We start from the raw sequence: 20000 nt of genomic DNA, 5'->3' as shown, positions 1-20000 counted from the left end.
TTTGTGTTCTTCCTGGACGTTGTTGGAGTGACACGTGCGTTCTCTGTGTTCTTTGTTGTGGTAATTTGTGTGGAAAGAAAAGAGGATGTGGAAAAGTTGCTTTGTCACTCTATCTACATGTTCAGGAAGTGAGAAAGTGGCAGCTTGTCTTTACAGTTTGTCTGTTTGTGGGCACATGTGTGTTTTATGGTGGTTATGTGTGTGTGTGTGTGTGTGTGTGTGTGTGTGTGTGTGTGTGTGTGTGTGTGTGTGTGTGTGTGTGTGTGTGTGTGTGTGTGTGTGTGTGTGTGTGTGAGAGAGAGAGAGAGAGAGAGAGAGAGAGAGAGAGAGAGAGAGAGAGAGAGAGAGAGAGAGAGAGAGAGAGAGAGAGAGAGAGAGAGAGAGAGAGAGAGAGAGAGAGAGAGAGAGAGAGAGAGAGAGAGAGAGAATTTTCCAAAAGCACGCACGCACGCACATACGGTGGAGGTCAAAGACATTTTCCTCTTTGTAAATTTACCGCAGTTAAGATATTTTATTTTCCCTTTCTTACGCCATTGAAGCCACACACACACACACACACACACACACACACACACGGGAAAGAGTAATAAAAAAATAAAAATAACCAATAACTCTTTACCACACCACCGCGTCTTGTGCTGGCATGGAATGAATGCCTGCACACACCACACACACCACACATACCTTGCACACCTCGCTCGCCGCCTGAATGGGGGAGGCACACGAGTCACACGCGGCAGGTCACAGCCAGCGCCTGCAGGTAGTGTGAGGCTGCAGGTTGAGTCCGCGACGTGAAATTACTATTGCGTTGGTGGTGGTGCAGGCCTTTGTCAGTGTGGTGAATATGTTTGTGTGTGTTTGTGTGTGTGTGTGTGTGTGTGTGTGTGTGTGGCAACCTTGTTTTCATAGTGAGGAATTAATATAACTGAATATTCTTGCCTTTCTTTCTCTTCTTCCCTTCCCTTCCTTCCTTCTTTTTCCCTAACGCATCCCTTCACTCTCCCCCTGCCCCCCCTCCTCCTCCGTTCCTTCCATAACATCAGTAGCCTTGAGTCGCAGCGTCGCCTCTCCTTAAATACTCTTGGTAGAAAAGCTCCAACCCTCTTAGCCCTGTTATCTGGGTGACCACGTGGCCTAAGCTCCCCTGGTCAGTCCGGCAATATGACCAGCGGCCCTTTTTCCCCGTCACCTCCAGAAAACACCCTCATAACTGCCAGGAAACAACCTCTCGCCCTCGTCGTCTCTCCTCGTCACTTCTAAGACTCTTTCCGAGTTGAAATGATGTTACGTAGTGTAGTGTGTCTTTACCATAAGTTTATATTAAAGGCTCCTTATCATTTGTCCTATCAGAGTCCAATACGATTCCCTCTTCTAGGTATAATATAAGCCCAATCTTTTCTTGTCACTTCCAAAAGTCTTCTCCATTAGTTACAGTACTCGTACTGTCAGACTGTCTTTACCATAACTTTACATTGAAGATAGTCTACCATCTCTCAGAATTCAATCCCTTTTCTAGTCATAATTTAAGAAGTTTAGCTGATTCTTGTCACTTTCCGAACACCTCCCTCTTAGTTACAATACTGTTAGTGTGTCTTTACCATAACCTTATATTAAAGACGTCCTACCATCTGTCGGAATCCAATCCCATTCCCTCTTCTGATACTATAAGGAAGGAAAAAAATTACTTTTCTTTATCTCTCCGAAAAAAAAAACGACCCAAAATTTCATTACCTTGTAAAAGAGATGAGTTTGACACCTTCCCTTTTCCAGACCTTTTCTAGTCCTTTTTTTTTTTTTCAGATTTTTTCAAGAACCCTTCAATTTCCTCCCCTTTCCAGCAGTTTCCTATCCCTTTCCATTAGGTAAGATTTTCAACACCTTTCTCCCCTTTCCAGACCCCTTCCATTAGCTCTCCTTTCCAGTCCCTTTCACATCCCTTTCCAGTATCTCTTCGTTACCTCCGCAAACAACCAAAATTTTACACCCCTACACCTGGAATGGGCCTGACACCTCCCCTTTCAGCCCCTTTCCAGCGGCGTGATTGTTCTGGCAGCTGGAATCCCGTTTTGGTTTCACGCCTCGCTCCCTTTCGCTTCATGGACGCTGGGAGGAAGTTACGCTGGTGAAGCACGGAAGCACCTGGAAGCCTGGACGCGTGTGGACTCAAAATGGCTTCACCTTGGCGCTGGAATGATATGGGATTCTGAAGTGTCGTTCCTGTGTATATGTGAGTGTGTGTTTGTATGTATGTGTGTGTGTGCAATGAGTGGGTGGGTGAGTGCCGGAAGAGCAAGAGAGAGATCGCCTCCCCTAAATGAACTAGTCAAGAACACGTAAAAACATGTAGACGAACGACTCCGTTAATTGGAGGGGCGAGCAAGGCGAAGGAGGGAGAGAGAGAGAGAGAGAGAGAGAGAGAGAGAGAGAGAGAGAGAGAGAGAGAGAGAGAGAGAGAGAGAGAGAGAGAGAGAGAGAGGTAAATAAGGAGGGAGAGACAGAGGGAAAGGGAATATCCGGGCAGTATGTCTTGTACAGAGCGCGAGAGCGAGAGAGAGAGAGAGAGAGAGAGAGAGAGAGAGAGAGAGAGAGAGAGAGAGAGAGAGAGAGAGAGAGAGAGAGAGAGAGAGAGAGAGAGAGAGAGAGAGAGAGAGAGAGAGAGAGAGAGAGAATCATCTATAGGAGGTTAAGGTGATGACCTAACACCAAGAGGCAAGTAAGACATGAAGAGCAGCGAAGATTATACCCGAAATTAATTAGAGTCAAAACTGCGTGCCTGAAATGGAACCGTTGTGGGGAAAAAAACAAGAAAAATTAAAAGAGAAAGCAAATGCCAGGAATTGAATTATAGATGAAAGTAAGAGAAGCTAAAGGTAAGATGATATGTGACTTGAGTGTAATGGAATACAAACAAAGTCTTTCCAAACTAAAATAAAACAACGGATGATTTAAAAGGTGCAGGAATGATGGCACACACGGTCACTTTTCACAGGTATCACTTAATACAGACAAACACACACTAAACTCGCCACTGCTACACCACCACCGCGGCCTCCACTGTCACCATTACAGCCGCTGGAACCACTGACAATATACTCATTAATTCCCAAAGAACAACACATCTATTCAATTACCCATGAATATAAATGCCTGAGTTGTCACGTACACACACACACACACACACACACACACACACACACACACACACACACACACCGGTCCAGCCACAAGTAATTCAACACACCTGAGGTAATTAACTAATCCCCTTTCCTGTGTCTCGTTCTTCTCCTGCCTTCCTCCCTCCTACATTCATTTCATTCATTATTTATTGTCCCCTATTTATTTACTTTCCCTCATTAGTTGATTTTATTTGCTGCATATATTCCAAACTCTCCCCTTCCTCCTCTTCCTCCTCTGTGCCTTACCTTCGCGTCCCTATTATGTGGATTAACGCCTGAAAGCAAAAATAAACTGACCTTATCTCGAAAAATGCAAAAATTGGAAATGAATGATGTTCCTTCCCGCTCTCTCTCTCTCTCTCTCTCTCTCTCTCTCTCTCTCTCTCTCTCACGTCAGTCACTTCTTCTATCAGTCTTCCGGAAGGTTGTTTATCTAGAGGGAGCAGGTTTATTAATATCTTGATAAAAAAAAAAACTTCGATCCATTAATCTTCCCGTAAGAGGTTTTTATTATTTATGAGACTGAGATGGAAGTGGTAAGAATCCTGTCTGTCTTAACTCTGTCTTAACTCTCCTCGTTTTTCCCCTTTAAAGAATATATATGGTTGGGATCCTTCTTTCGACTGACTTTGTTCACTCCTTCTTGCTACGTAGTATTGTAACGCCTTGGTAAGTTTATGGGTGGGTGTTCTTATTAATTTATTGTATTTCCTCCCCAAAAAAAACATGTTATTAGTGAAGGGAAACAGGGAAGTAAGGGAGACTAATATATAGAAACCTTCACTGTATTTGCCAAGGTTTGTTTTTCCTTCTGGTTGTGGTAGATGGTAAAAAATTATTTAATCTTGGTCTTACTTGTGTTTTTATTTGTGAAGAGGAAACATCTTTCACTACTCTCCCTTTCCATTCCTCCTCCCTTCTCTACCACTCTGCCTACCATTCCCTCACCCTCTTTCATTACCCTGCCTACTATTCCCTTACCAAGCTATACCATCTACTTTTCTCTCTCTTCGCTAACCACCCTGCCAACTTTCCAATCCTTACTACACAGCCCTACCAACTACACGCCACTCCAGGAACAAATCCCAAGCTGTCTATAATCCTACTTTTATTTCTATCCTTGCTTTCATTCTTATTGGTATTGAGGGCATGAGTACCCAGGCTTGTGGTGAGTTGAGCCAGGCATCCCGCTCATACTGCAGCTCGATAAATGGGCGCCTGGGGAAGCTTAGAGAGGGCAAACTGCGGTAAGCCGGACGTTACAGCCATTCTTGTATCCTGAGTAAAGTCCATGTCCAGTGCGAGGTAAAATGCCACTACGAAAGGGGGCAAATGTAAGGGTACTGTTCCTCCTGCTCTTGCGACTGCTGCTGCTACTACTGCTACTGCTGCTGTCCACTCCCCTGCTTTCTTTCTCATTTGCTGTTCTTATTATTCCTGTTACTGCCATGGTATTGTCCCTACTGTTATTGCTTTACTTGTACTAGTGTTGGTGGTGATAGTGAAATTTTTTTTTTGTGGTGGTGTAACAAAAACTACTGCTAGTACAACAACAACAACAACAACAACAACAACTACTACTACTACTACTACTACTGCTACTACTACCACCATCACCACTACAAAAGGAAGACCAAACCGACCCCCACCCCCCACACCCCAGACCCTCACAGAACGCTATCACACTCCACCAAAAGTACCTTAAATAAATAAACCAAAAATTGCTCTTGAACAAACTTTTTTTGAAAACTTTGCAGCAGCGGGGACGATTCGAGGAGAGAGAGAGAGAGAGAGAGAGAGAGAGAGAGAGAGAGAGAGAGAGAGAGAGAGAGAGAGAGAGAGAGAGAGAGAGAAGAAAAGATTAAAATAAAAAGACGGTTGGGGAACGTGATGAAGTGAAATAAGAAATAGTGAGAGGGAGAAGAAAATAAAAAAAGAAAAGAACGTAGACAAAAAAAAGAAAGAAAAAGAAAAGAAAACTAGACAAAGAAAGAAAACGCTCAGAGTAAAAATCTTCCTCCTCCTTCTCCTGGTGAAAATGGTGGAGAATGTTTCCCTCCTCCTCTTCCTCTTCCTCTTCTTGTTCCTCTTCCTCCTCCTACTCACTAAGCACCTCCTCCACCACAACGGCCTATCCCTCGTAATCAGCGTGAGTGGAAAGCAACACCTGGGTCGAGGAAACTCTCTCTCTCTCTCTCTCTCTCTCTCTCTCTCTCTCTCTCTCTCTCTCTCTCTCTCTCTCTCCCTGTACCATAATCATACGACTCACTGATAATCACACTCTCCCTTCCTTCTCTCTTCTATCAGCAAAGCCACTTTTCTCCATCAGGGCAAGAGTACCATTTTTATTCACCCAACTCCTGCGCCCCGGCACTCGCGCCTCGCTGGGCAGACGGAGGCTACGACGAAGGAACAGGATAAAGGAGGAGGAGGAGGAGGAGGAGGAGGAGGAGGAGAAGAGGAAGAAGAAGGAAAAGAGGAAGAAGATCAACAACAACAACAACAACAACAACAACAACAACAACAACAACAACAACAACAACAACAACAACAACAACAACAACAACAACAACAACAACAACAACAACAACAACACAAAACGCCAGAAACCAGAGACAGAACCGAAAGACAAGAACGAGAGGGAAGAGGAACACGAAGAAGAGGAACAAGAAGAGGAAGAAAGAAAGAGAGAAGTGAAAGAAAGAGAGGTGGATGCTTGCTCGCGTTCTCACAAGTCCATTTCCGTGTTTAATTGCCACCTGCCAGACGAAACCTTAGTTATACGGCCGGGTTACCTGACGAAGGCCAGTTTCTGAAGGTGGCAGCAAGAAAGGAAACATCTTGGAGAGTGAGAGAGAGTGAAACTTCAATTATTTTTCTTGTTTCACTTTCACGACAGTCTCACCTTTCCCACACACACACACACACACACACACACACACACACACACACACACACACACACATCGCCTTTATAAATTCACGTGAGAATGTTTGAGGGAATACCATAATTAATTTCTAGCATTACTAAAAATTAAAATTCAAGTTAAACAGTGAATTACTCAGGAGAGAGAGAGAGAGAGAGAGAGAGAGAGAGAGAGAGAGAGAGAGAGAGAGAGAGAGAGAGAGAGAGAGAGAGAGAGAGAGAGAGAGAGAGAGATACAAGAAGAGATTTAAGAGTTCAGGCAAAAGGGAAGACAGAGAGAGGAACAGAAATACAAGAAGAGGTTTAAGAGTCGAAGTAATATTGTAAGCCCGCGTCACAAGGAGGGGAACTTTAAGGAGCTGGGTGTCGGTGGGATAACGGCGCCACTAAAGCCTTTACGAGAGTGTGTCAGACCGTCAATTTGTCGTGGATGTGGTCGTGAAGGGTAGCGAGGCAGGTCGTGTGTGTTGAACTAACGAGAGAGAGAGAGAGAGAGAGAGAGAGAGAGAGAGAGAGAGAGAGAGAGAGAGAGAGAGAGAGAGAGAGAGAGAGAGAGAGAGAGAGATTTTTAAAGAGCATGGGCAGGTGATAGCATTAGTAGCAGTAGGAGCAGCATACGAGCATATCCTCTCATCTCTTTTTTCTTTCTCCTTCTCCTTCTTACTTGTGATGCATGAAGTTTCTCTCTCTCTCTCTCTCTCTCTCTCTCTCTCTCTCTCTCTCTCTCTCTCTCTCTCTCTCTGCAAATTCCACAGAGCTGTCTTCCTCTCACCTCGTTGGGTTGCACGCCACCTCTCCCTCTCCCTTGCATCCCTGCTCGTAATTCTCTCTTTCTCACTCCCTCTCTCTCTCTCTCTCTCTCTCTCTCTCTCTCTCTCTCTCTCTCTCTCTCTCTCTCTTCCAGCCAACAATTCCAGTCCGGTGTCTCTTTCCTTTCTTCTTATCTTATTTCTCTCCCTCTCCCTCATCCTGCTCGTAAGGGCGGGAAGGCACGCTACGTTTTCTATATCTTTGCACATTTAGCATCGTTATCCCTCTCCTCAACGACTATTCTTAACGTTTATTTCCGCTAAGTTTAGTTCTTACAATACTATCCCACGGTACAATACTTTCTCTCTCTCTCTCTCTCTCTCTCTCTCTCTCTCTCTCTCTCTCTCTCTCTCTCTCTCTCTGAAAGGAGCTTTTTGAGAGGTAGTTTTAAAGTTTTTCTCAATTTAAAGTTCTACACAACATTCCAGGGACCTTCACTCCTCACTCTTCTCACTCTTATCCTGTTTTTCTCTGTCATATCACTCTGCCTCTTACAGCAAAACAGCAACTTCATCGGAATTCTTTTTTTTTTCTATGTTAATTTCGCCCAAGAAAAGTGACTAATAAAAACACAATTTCTCTCTCTCTCTCTCTCTGTTTTTCTTCCCCTCTTAATTCCAGGTCAGCCCTCCACTCGCTCAGCCACTTAAATAGCCATCTATCCCTCCCTCCTGGCCCTCCTTTCTTCCCTTCCTTCCTCCGCCGCCTTGGTGCATCGCTAAGTAGTCTCGTCCCAAGACCAGGCGAAGGGCAAGTCCCGAAGCGCCACTCCTCACTGATGGGAATTTGAACATCCTCACCCAGACAACGACCCGACCCTTGCCCTGCTCCCTATTCGATAAGAGGGTTTTCCGAGTGTTTTGTGGGTCTAGTCTAGGGTATCGTGTGAATGAACGTTTGGCATTGGGTTTATTTATTTATTTTTTTCTTATTTTTGGTTTTCGTTTTTTTTTTTTTTTGTACTGGTAGGAAGGATGGAAGGAAATGGAAGATTTGGGAAGAAAGGAAACAAGGATGGAAGGAACAAAAGGGATACATGGTTGAAAAGGAATGAAGGAAAAAAGGGAAAGAACGAAGGAAGGAAGATATGGATGAGAAAAAGAATGGAAGGAATGAAAGGAAACGGAAAAGGGTTGAGAAATAATTGTAGAAAGGAAGGGAGGAAGGAAGAAATAGTTGAAAAAGAAAGAAAGAAAGAGCGGATGGAAGGAAGGAAAGAAGGAAAAACAAGTATTACTGATTTTATTCAATTTGCCTAAGGACGTTTCTCATATCTCGAATCCTTTCATGTAACAAGATTTTATGGAGCAGGATTCAGATATTTGTTTTTCATTCACATCCTTCTTGTAATCTCAAAAGACGCCACACATCCTTTTGATATAAAGTACTTTTCATATTTCTGTTCTGATATTTGCGTCTTACGATCGTTCGTCTGTATTTATTCTTTCCGTCAGATATTTTTAAGGTATTACTGTATTTATCTGTAAGGTTTTTAGTTCTCAGAGTGACAAATGACTGGAATAAACTCTGCCATCAGGTTGTTAATGCTGAGTCAACACGCGGCTTTGTGAGATTAGATACATTTATGGACAGGGATGACAGGCGGATAGAGGAAGGCACGCTTTATACAAGGACCAGCACGTGCAGACCCAGAGGCTTTTGAAGTTTCCTCTGTGTTTTCAAGCTCGTATGTTATGAAGCATTTAGTTTCACCTGACTTGATAATCTAAGTTAGGCTAAGTTTTAAGTTAGGTTACGTTAATTTTTCTGGGAAGGAACGGGTAGATTAGGTAAGTTAAGTTACGCTACGTTATGATTTTGCTGAAGCTATGTTAGGTTAGGTTTTCGATTAGATTACGGTTTTGTTAGGTTAGGTTAGGTTAGGTTTTCGATTAGGTTAGGTTAGGTTAGGTTAGGTTAGGTTAGGTTAGGTTAGGTTTTCGATTAGGTTAGGTTAGGTTAGGTTAGGTTAGGTTAGGTTAGGTTAGGTTTTCGATTAGGTTACGGTTTTGGCTGGAGGTAAAAGAGCATGGTTAATATTTAAAAGAGCACTCAGAGACCCTACCTGGAAACCGCCGGACAGGAATTAGGTCAAGCATGTCTAGATCCCTCGTCTGTTGTACCCTTTCCACTAGAGGGCGACGGGGCTAAGAGTGTGACAGACCTGTGTGTTTTTATGTGCGGTGCTTTGTCTGGGCTAACCCGTGTGTGACTGCGGCCTGGTAGCATACAATCTAGGCAACATCGAATCAGCACAACACAGTAACTCCAAGGGACACGACATCAAACACACTGCAGGACTCCAGTTACATACATACCTGTAACACGCTCCGCTACTCCACGCCTTACAAATCCTGCACATAATCTGAATATCAGTGAGCACGAGTGTGTCACATCGGGCATAATGGCACTGAATGGACTTCCAGATACTGTTGGTTAATGGAATCCCCTTTCATTAAGTTCCCACGTGGCGCAGTTTGATCCCATGTGTTAATTGTTCTATAAATACACAGAGATGAAAGAGACAGACAGAGACAGAGATAGAGAAGGAGAACAAGTTTCCAGGAAATGGCGGAAGAGAGGTAATCAGGGAGAGGGAGGATAAGGGCGAGTGAGGAAAGGAAGATGCATGCAAGAAAAGAGAGTAGGAGCATTGAAAAGAAGGAGTAAAAAGGACAGAATGGCGTAAAGGAAAGGTAAAAGGCGGGAGAGGAACGAAAGGAAAATGTAAAGAGCGGAGAGAGAGAGAGAGAGAGAGAGAGAGAGAGAGAGAGAGAGAGAGAGAGAGAGAGAGAGAGAGAGAGAGAGAGAGAGAGAGAGAGAGAGAGAGAGAGAGAGAGAGAGAGAGAGACGAATGGATTAAAGGGAAGAAGGAAAAAGGAAAGGATGCAAGAAATGAAGGAAAATCACCGCGAGAAGGAGGAACGCTAAGGAGGAAGGAAAGGATCAAAGCGAGGGAAGGACGAGGAGAAAGAGCAGGAGGAGGAGGAGGAGGAGGAGGAGGAGGAGGAGGAGGAGGAGGAGGAGGAGGAGAGGAGGAGGATCAACGCAGAGAAAAGCAAGTTAGATCTGATTTTAAGTTGAGTCTCCTCTTCTTATGGACTTTGTGGGCAGATGTTGGTGTGGCAAGTTGTCCTCTCACTCCAAAAATATCCCACAAATCACGGATGATCTCGCCTCAAATTGTGAAAAGACTTGCTTCTTACCGGGACGCAATAAGGAACCAATATAAACTACACTCCCTCATTCTAAACTCTGCCATGTTGAATTAACCCTTTCTCTATTTCCACATATAAAGGAGGGTGGGCAGTGAGCACAGAATCATAAGAACACTCTTAATTGCAAACTTAGGAAAAAAAAAGTACAAAATTTTCCGATAATGAATACCAAATCACAAATAATACACATTCTGAGTATAAAAAAAAAAAAGAAAGTTAAGAAAGAGACAAAAAACCACGATAATAAGACGAAGTAAAGGAAAGAAAATAAGAAAAAAAAATTACAGAAATAACACACATGAATTACCTGCATTCTACGACCTCCTGAACTGGTAACGAATGGGAAGGCAAAAGATCAAATGTAGAAGAGAAAGTACCTGAGAAAGAAGAGTAAGAGGAGGCAAGTCTTTCCTCCCTGCCTTTGTGCACCCGAGGGATAAAAATTGAAGGTTGGGAACACACAGGACTGACTGAAATCCTTAACTCACGGATCCTTCTCTCTCTCTCTCTCTCTCTCTCTCTCTCTCTCTCTCTCTCTCTCTCTCTCTCTCTGAAATGTTATCATATTCTTGTTTTACTATTATTTTTTTGCTAGCTTGTTATTTACGTTTTCTTTTATCGAATTATCCGTTAATCTAAATATTGTTCTGACTTTATATGGACAATAACCTAATTTATATTTTGTTTTATTTTGTCTGAATTTTTGTGGTCAATAACATATAAAAATCTTGAAAAATCTCTCTCTCTCTCTCTCTCTCTCTCTCTCTCTCTCTCTCTCTCTCTCTCTCTCTCTCTCTCTCTCTCTCTCTCTCTCTCTCTCCGCACCTACTTCCTCATCTCCCACAAGTACCTCATCTCCCAATCTCCCTAAACCGCTAATCTCCTTTACCTTTCCTACCTTGAAGCCTCATCTAATTTATCCCGATCCTTAAGCCTTCCCATGCCTCCCAAACAGGGATTACTACGCCCTTACCTTGGCATCTTTTCTCAGTGCATTTTTCTCTTCCCTTATCCCTCAGCATCTCTCCTCTTCGTGCCTTTCCATTCCCAAGCCTCCATCCCTCAGCTTTTCTTCCTTCCTGCTTTCGTTTCTCTTCCTCCTTCTCTTCACGCAGAAGTGTGCTGTATGTTCTGAGGTCACGCAAGGTACAAAAAGGTGCCACGCCCTCCTGATCTCCTCTCCTCTCCATCCCTCTCTCTATTTCTCTCTGCTTCTTTAACTTAACTCTCATCTACTTGTCTCATTTACAACCAGGCACTTCCCTCATCCTCATCCGCCATCTCTCCAAGCACCATCCTCGCCTCTCTTCTCTCTCTCTCTCTCTCCTTGGTCTTGCCTTCCCCACTCACCGCCACCACTGACAGGCGGAGAGAGGGAGAGGGAAGGGTGGTAAGCGATGCAAAACAAGTGGCAAAAAGCAGAACCAGAAGCCACCGCGATGTGTTTTCCACTTTGCTTTTGCTGTCTGTGTCCCTCTTCCCTTCCTCTTCCTCCTCTTCCTTCTCTTCCTCCTCCTCCTCGTCCATCCACTTTTTCTCCCATCTCTCCCTCTATCTCTTGGGATGGAATACACACACACACACACACACACACACACTACCACCATCACTGTTCCTCTCTCTCTCTCTCTCTCTCTCTCTCTCTCTCTCTCTCTCTCTCTCTTTTGCACAAGTCACAAACGCCACAAATGTCATGAAATAAACTTTACGCTATTAAATGTTCAGGACAGTGTTCCTTCTTCTTCTCTTCCTCCTCCTGCTCTTCCTTCTTCTCCTTCTTTCCTTTAATGTTCCTGTAAACTCATAGAAATGTTCCTCCCGCCCATGACATTTTCTTCACGCCCACAAAAACTCCCGTGAAGCCTTCAGCAAACTTTTCTGCCCGCCCATCATGTCCTCCCGCCCCGGCAGTATATTTTCTCTTCCCGCCCCGGAACTGATGCTACGACTGTTCTTCTCGCTGTGGTTAGTGTTGCGTTGGTGGAGGGAGAGGAGGACGGGAGGGAGGGAGGGAGGAGGAGGAGGGGAAAAGTGATGAAAGTTAAGGTGAAGGAGGGAAACAAAGGAGGAGAATGAGGGAAGGACGGTGGGAGGAATGAAGGAGTGAAGGAAAGGAGGAATGAAGGAAAAAAAATCCTAAATAAAAATACTTCCCATTTCCCTCAAAGGTTAATTACTCCCGACTAACCTCCGTCATTATCCCATCACCACCACATCACCTTCCCATCACCATACTATCTCCCGTTTACATCCCCCATGATCATTATCCTATCACCACCCTCATCACTCTCTCAGCACCATCATATCACTATCCCATCACTTCCCTACCATTTCATCACCACCCCATCACCCACCAAAAGTTTTCACCACTTTAGTCCATCAAATCCACGCCCATCACCACCCCCTCCCATCACCGCCCCCATCCTGGCTCTTAATTCAGGCCGGCCATTATTCCATTACCTGTCCACCCATTATTCCATCGTCTGCGCGCGGCCCCATTCCTCAGTGTCCCTCCCATCACCGCGTGTCAATACCAGTCATGACCCGACGTAGTTTTAATACATCAATAACAAATCCGTGTCAGAAACTCTCCCTTTTCCCTCCCATCTCTCTCTCTCTCTCTCTCTCTCTCTCTCTCTCTCTCTCTCTCTCTCTCTCTCTCTCTCTCTCTCTCTCTCTCTCTTGCAAACCCAATTCCTTCTCCATTCTGTTAGCGAGGTAAGTTTATTTTTATATTCTCATTGTTTATTCATGAAAATCATCATCATTATCACCACCACTATCACCACCAATAACTGGTTTCTCCTCCCCTTCTTCTTCTTCCTCCTCCTCCTCCTCCTCCTCCTCCACCGCCGCCGCCGCCGCTCACTCCATCCTCACGTTTTCCTTTTAAGTTGCGAAATTCCGTGATTTACTTCATTTTCGTTTATTAGAGTCATTTTACTCCACCTCACTTTCGCCTTGCTCTCTTCGCACATTCCTGCACGTTCTCACTTTCTTTCGGTCCTTCTTTCCTTCTCTCTTTGTATCTCATTTTTTACCCCAAACCTTCACTTCTCACCCTCGTAACAACAGTGACACACGCAAAACAAGAAGACAAACTCGACTTTCCGACCCAAACACACACGAGGATAAATCACTTCTCTAAACACGACCTCCGCATCACCACCACTACCTCTCAAACACACCACAATCACCACCACTCACAACCACTACCACAATCACCACAATCACCCAGAAAAACACACCACAAATCCTAGAGTACTTAAATCACGACTCCCTGCTCTCTTTAATCCTCCCACCTGTCCGAAGCAGCCAGGTATCACACTGAGGCTTGGCAGGGGGCCGGATGGATGAGTGGGCGGGGTGGGTGGGTGAATGGGTGGGTGAGTGGGTGCATGAGGGGTCAGAATGGGTGGGGTAATGTAACATCTATCAAATCCTACATTGATCGTGTCCATTTTTTTTTTCCCCTTGTTCCTCTCGTGCAGTGATATGGAAGCCATTAATCGAGAGGGTTCGAATTTACCCAAACGATTTCCTATTTCTAATGGGTTTACATTCTCGCCCCCATCCCTCTTTAAAATGATGGGCTCTCACTTCACTTCACTTCACTTCACTTCACTTCACTTCACTTCAACCACTTCAACCACTTCACTTCATTTAACTTCTTTCTTTCTCTCTCTCTCTCTCTCTCTCTCTCTCTCTCTCTCTCTCTCTCTCTCTCTCTCTCTCTCTCTCTCTCTCTCTGTATAATCCTCGCTCTAATAGGTGATCTGGATTTATGAGGATATTTATATGAGTGAGTGACGATAGATAAAGAATTCTCTCTCTCTCTCTCTCTCTCTCTCTCTCTCTCTCTCTCTCTCTCTCTCTCTCTCTCTCTCTCTCTCTCTCTCGGAAGTTTGACATGAGTGGTGTTCAAATGAGGTGACGCGGGAGCTGAGTTATGAGGGGCCATGAGGGAGCTGTCAGGGGCTCAACACGTGACTGGCCAGAGGTGTGAGGATATGTATGTGACATGAAGTGGTTCTGACTAGTATTTCCGCTTTACCGCCCCTCCCTTGTGGTCACGAACGCGCTTCTATATTTCATCCGAGCATTCCTGGCCCCTCACTCTGTCACTTGCTCGCTCACTCACTCCCTCACTCGCCTACGTGCATGCCTCCCCGTCTCCCCACCTCCCCGCCTCTCTAACACTCCGCCCACCCCTCCAGCGCATTCGTCAGCTCTGGCACGCCCAGGTTCGTGCTCATGGATGTGTACTGTGAGTGAAAACCGAAAAGAAGGGTTCAAATAGTTCTGTTATAATGAACGCACCTTGTCCTTCCTCTCTTCTTACTCCTACTACTATTTCTCTTTCATCTCCTCTTCCTTGTCCACCTTCTCTTACTTGTCTTCCGCCTCCTCCATCTATTACTCCTCCTTTCATCTCCTGCTCCTCTTCCTCCTTCTACTACTACTACTACTAGTACTACTATTTCTACTACAAAAAATGAGGATTGTCGCATCTGAAAATAGCGCAGTTAGAGAAAACACTTTCACTACTACTACTACTACTTCTACTACTACTACTACTACTACTTCTATTACTACACTTAAACTAAAATAAGCCTAACATAACCGAACATAACACAATCTAACTCAACTCAACCCAACCTGACCCAACTTAAATCGGCCTCCACCTAACGTAACCTGACCTATTTCTAACCTGACCCACTTCTACTACAACAAATGCAAGGGTCAGGCACAAACATTAATACCAAAAGCCAACAATATCTCACACGTGCAAACACAAGCTATACAAACACACACACACATACACACACACACACACACACACACACACACACAACTATTTCCATCCCGAGTGCGTTTGTGTATTCCATAATTTAAGTCGAGGTGATGAATGAGTGTCGTTTAAGATAAGAATGGCCGGCTTTTCAGACACACTACAGAAATAAACTGCTACAATTGGCGTCACAGGAGAAGTGGGGTGGTGAGGATTGAGTTTCAGTAAGGAGAAAGAGGAGGAAGGTGTGTAGCTATGACAGGTGGTGGTATGTAACTGGGTGCTCAAGCTGTGTGTACGTGACAGGTGAACGCGAGCAGGTAAGGTAATATGAAGTGGCAAAAAAGCAGATATTTTCTTTTTTATGAATTAGTAACAATTAGGACAAAAGTCGATACGTAACACACACTCACACACACACACACACACACACACAGACAGACACACACGCAAAGGTAACTGGATATAGAGACAGACAACACGTGCTTGACTTAAATTCCGTAGGGCCCAAGTTAAACACAACAACTACTACTACTACTACTACTACCATCACCACCACCATCACTACTACAACTACAACAAACCAAGCGAGAGGCAGTAGAACCCAAACAGACGCAGCAGGAGGCGGAATGTTTGTTCGGTGCGTGCTGGCTGCTGCAGAAGGAAGGAGGCAGGAGGAGGAAGCAAGAGCAGGGTTTAAGGAGGCGGTTTTGCTTTATGTGTACGCCGGGCGACGTAAATATGAAGGTGGAGGGGAAGAGGAAAAGGTGAGGAGAGGAGAGGAGAGAAGAGGAGAGGAGAGGAGAGGAGAGGAGAGAAGAGAAGAGAAGAGAAGAGAGAGAGGGAGAGAATGATGGCGGAGCGCAGACGGAAGAGAGGATACTGCATGAGGTAGAGGAGAGAGGGGTAAGTGAGGTGGAGGGGAGGTGCAGGAGGGAGGAAGATAAAGGAGAATGAAGGGAGGAAAGGGAGGAGAGGAAAGGGCAAAGCTGACGCTGCGTTCAAGCCTCGTGTTCCTTCCTCGTGTTTGCGGCGGCTTGTCTACACACGTGAACACAATGCCAGGTAAACAAGGTGAACAAGGTAAACAATCACACAGATAAGAGAATCAACAAAGGTTATCTGCTGTTCATTTGCTAGTAAGTCTCCTCCACCAGGTAAGTCACTACCTGAACACTCACCGGTGCCCCAGGGTGTTAAAGGGTTAATGTGCCTCTTCACCAGTTTTCTTGTCTCTTATCTTATATTTCCTATTTTATCCTGACTTATTTGTATGATACACTAATTATTTTGTTCGTGGCTTCTATTATGTGTTGATTCAATGTTCGATGTTTGTTTTTTGCTTTACCTCCTATTCTATGTCTCTTATAAGTGGCTATTTCATCCCTCCTATTACATGCTTCCTATTTCATACCTCTTATATTTTGACTATTATTTGATGCCTCTTATTCTCTACCTCCAATTTTATGCTTCCTATATATATTCCTATTATATACCCTTTTATATGCCTGCTACTTCAAGATAATGCCCTCTTCTGATCATCCTTTTAATTAAGAGTGTAAGGAATCGTATGCTCCCTTACTTTTTTTCTCTCTCTTCCCCCTCTAATGAGAATCTGACCCAAGAAGTGGTCTCTCTCTCTCTCCTCTCCTCTCCTCTCTCTCTCTCTCTCTCTCTCTCTCTCTCTCTCTCTCTCTCTCTCTCTCTCTCTCTCTCTTTCCCTCTCTCAGTGTTTTCACGTATTAAACTGAAGGTTCTATATTCCATGAGTGGTTATTGCATTTTTCGTTTGTGGAGAGGCGGTGAAAAGGGGAAAAATTCGGATTTGTTTTAAAAGCCTCCCGTTACTGTCAACATTTATGCAAACAGACACAAACATAAAAAGAAAAACGTGAAATAAAGATGGTAAAACAGACAGACAGAGAGAGAGAGAGAGAGAGAGAGAGAGAGAGAGAGAGAGAGAGAGAGAGAGAGAGAGAGAGAGAGAGAGAGAGAGAGAGAAAAGACATCATACAAACACATAAGCACACACACACACACACACACACACACACACACACACACACACCATTAGGCGCATCGTTACAAGGGCCATACGCTGCAACATAAAATCTGAGTGCCCCCCCAAAAGATCAGATCCTGCGTACTTAGCACAGTCTCGAGCGTCTGCGGCACAGGCGAAGGCACGGCGCTAAGACTCCCGTAGAAGGACGCAGCGGTTTCCTAACGTCCTACAGCGCCGCCTGGAGGAGAAAAAAATGGTTCACCGTTACAAGTTGACTTCAAAGAGATGGTGATAATGGTTCTCTGCTTTGTTGAATATTTAAATACTTTTCTGTGAAGCTCAAAACGGAGAGGGGTGATGGGAAAGAGGTGTTTAATTACTCGTAACTTCCTGATTTCACCTGTAACTTGTAAAATATTTCCTTACATGACTTAAAATATCCTTGTGAGATTTTAAGACTGAAAAACTTCATTAAATTACTCAGAACTTCCTTATGCATGTTAAATGTTCCATATGAAACTTTCTAATGTCACCAAAACTTCCCTGTATGACTTAAGACTTCCTTATATGGATCAAACTTTACCTATGTGACTCAAAAATTCCTTGCATCAATAAAAGCTTCTCTATTTAACTTGTAATATGACTTAAAACTTCCCTAAATAACCTTCCTTATATGACACAAAAACTTCCCAAAAACCACTCAAAAACTTCCTTATACGTGAACTTTTCCATGCGCTATTACACCAAAACTTAAAATATGATGAAAAAAAAAGAGAAGAAAATGAAATGGGGGAAAAGAGACAGAAAACGGTAACCAATCTAGATCATCAAATAGGAAAGTTGCCACGTTTTCTATCTACAAGCCCCTTCACTTACTACTTTCGTGTCTAAAGGGATACGCTTTGAAAAATATATGGGTAAAAATTTTGGGCTTCTGTGAACGAGAAAAGTAAGACTAAGGCGAGAGTGAAATATGAGAGAGAAAAGTCAGAGGAAGAGAAAAAATAAGGAAGAATTACGATAACTAGAAAGAGGAGACCAGGAGGAGGAGGAAGAGGAGGAGGGGGAGAAGGAAGCGAGGAGAGGAAAGGAGAGGAGAGGTAAAGAAAAAGTAAAGAGAGAAGATGAGAGGAGGAGGAGGAGGAGGAGGAGGAGGAGGAGGAGGAGGAGGAGGTAAAAAAAAGTGAGGAAAGTAAAAAAAAAAAAAAAAATCAACGAAAAACAAGAAAGGTAAAAAGCAAAAGCAGAATAAGAAGACACAGAATACGGAGAGAGAGAGAGAGAGAGAGAGAGAGAGAGAGAGAGAGAGAGAGAGAGAGAGAGAGAGAGAGAGAGAGAGAGAGAGAGAGAGACATAACCATACATAGACATCCCATCCACTCACTCCACTCTAATATCTGTCCACCTCACCCTCCACCTCCTCGCTATCCAGCCCACCATTAGTCCCTCCACCTCACAAGGGCGCGCCACCCCTTCACTATGCTCCAGTCGCCTCAATACAAAGCCCCCAGCTGTCTCCATTCAGCCACGCTCCCTCCCTGCCTGCCTTCCCAGAACCGATACTCTCCCTGTGATGGCCAGACAGACACTCGATCTGTAATTTTTTTCTGTCTCTCTCTCTCTCTCTCTCTCTCTCTCTCTCTCTCTCTCTCTCTCTCTCTCTCTCTCTCTCTCTCTCTCTCTCTCTCTCTCTCATTTTTGTCTGAGTGATTATTTTCTTTTTTATTTGCTTGACTGTTTATTTATCTGTCCGTCCGTCTGTCTGTTTGTTTGCTTATTTGATTGTATGTCTATCTTTATATGCCAATATGGATGTTTGTATATGTTACTGGTGAATGAATGTGGGAAGCTATATTACTACAACAACTATTAATACTAACATAACTGCTGCTACCACTACTACTACTACTACTACTACTACTACTACTACAAAAACAACTACGACGACGACTACTACTACGACTATTCATCATTACCATGTCCAGTTAGCACACCACCGCTTCCCACACTCCCACACCCATTCCTTTCATAAACATCACCACTTCCCATCACCACACAGCACATCATCTCCTCACCACCACATCACGAAGGAACAAACAGTAGAACAGACAATAAAAACAATAACAACACCTCGCAACACCGCAATCAACACCTTCATGCCCTCAAACTCCAAAATAAACCCAAGAACGTAAAAAAAAAAAAAAAGAAAAAAAAAGAAAAAAAGAAAAAAGAAAAGAAAAAAAGAAAAAGAACAAGACCTAGAAATAACACGAGCCACAAGTGCTACAAAACTTATACCGACGGGGACTGGATGAGGAAGATGAGGTTATTCCCAAAGTGATCAGAACAAGACGAGCAAGATCAAGAGCAAGATAACATGGTAGTGGACGCATGAATCGGATTAATATAGAGGACTGTTTTCATATGTTGTCTCTGATTCCTCGGATTTTGGATTCTCTGTGGATTTCTCAGTAAGTAAAACTGCGGGAGGTTAAATAAGATATGGAAGTTACCTCCATTTTATTTAGTGTCGTATCTCAATCTCGTTTTTTTTTTTTTTAGCGTTTTCCCTCAATTTATTTATCGTTTTCTGTTTCTGTTTACCGTTTTCTGACTTGTTTCTCGTTTTCTATCATTTTGCTTGGCGTTTTCTCCTTTTCTGTTGAGCTTCTTACCTCAGTCTTTGTATCGCGTTTCCTCCTTTTAGTCTAGTTACTGTTTCCTCTCAGTCTTATGTTTAGCTTCTCTCATTCTTTCTTTTCTCAGTCTCTTCTTTTCTTTCTTTACCATTTTCTCTCAGCCTTTTGTTTAGCATCTTGTCTTACTATTTTGGTTCACGATTTCTCTCAGTCTTACGTCCTCTGAGCAGCTAAGAATATAAGTGATCAGGTTTTATGAAACTGGCAGGAGATCAGAGGACTTTTGATGGCGGAGACAAGGTAATTACGGTGGGAGGGAGTACGGTAAGCTGCTCGATTACTGACAGCGACTACGTAAATATAAAAGGCATTTTTTGAAGTGGATTTTGACATGTGAAAAGAAACTCCCTATCATCCTTCTTGTTTTGGTGACTT

At 43.8% G+C, this 20000-nt stretch overlaps 1 long non-coding RNA gene across 1 annotated transcript in view; it reads right to left on the bottom strand.

Annotated features, from left to right (window-relative positions):
* The window catches only part of LOC135089707 (uncharacterized), a 164833-nt gene that overhangs the window by 6472 nt on the left and 138361 nt on the right, over positions 1-20000 (bottom strand). Inside the window, exon 3 of the long non-coding RNA XR_010261582.1 lies at positions 17069-17164. This is a non-coding gene — a long non-coding RNA (uncharacterized LOC135089707). The remainder of the gene's footprint in view (positions 1-17068; positions 17165-20000) is intronic.

Source organism: Scylla paramamosain, chromosome 33, assembly GCF_035594125.1.
Source record: "Scylla paramamosain isolate STU-SP2022 chromosome 33, ASM3559412v1, whole genome shotgun sequence".
Lineage (NCBI taxonomy): Eukaryota > Metazoa > Arthropoda > Malacostraca > Decapoda > Portunidae > Scylla > Scylla paramamosain.
This window is presented reverse-complemented; position numbering and strand designations above follow the sequence as displayed.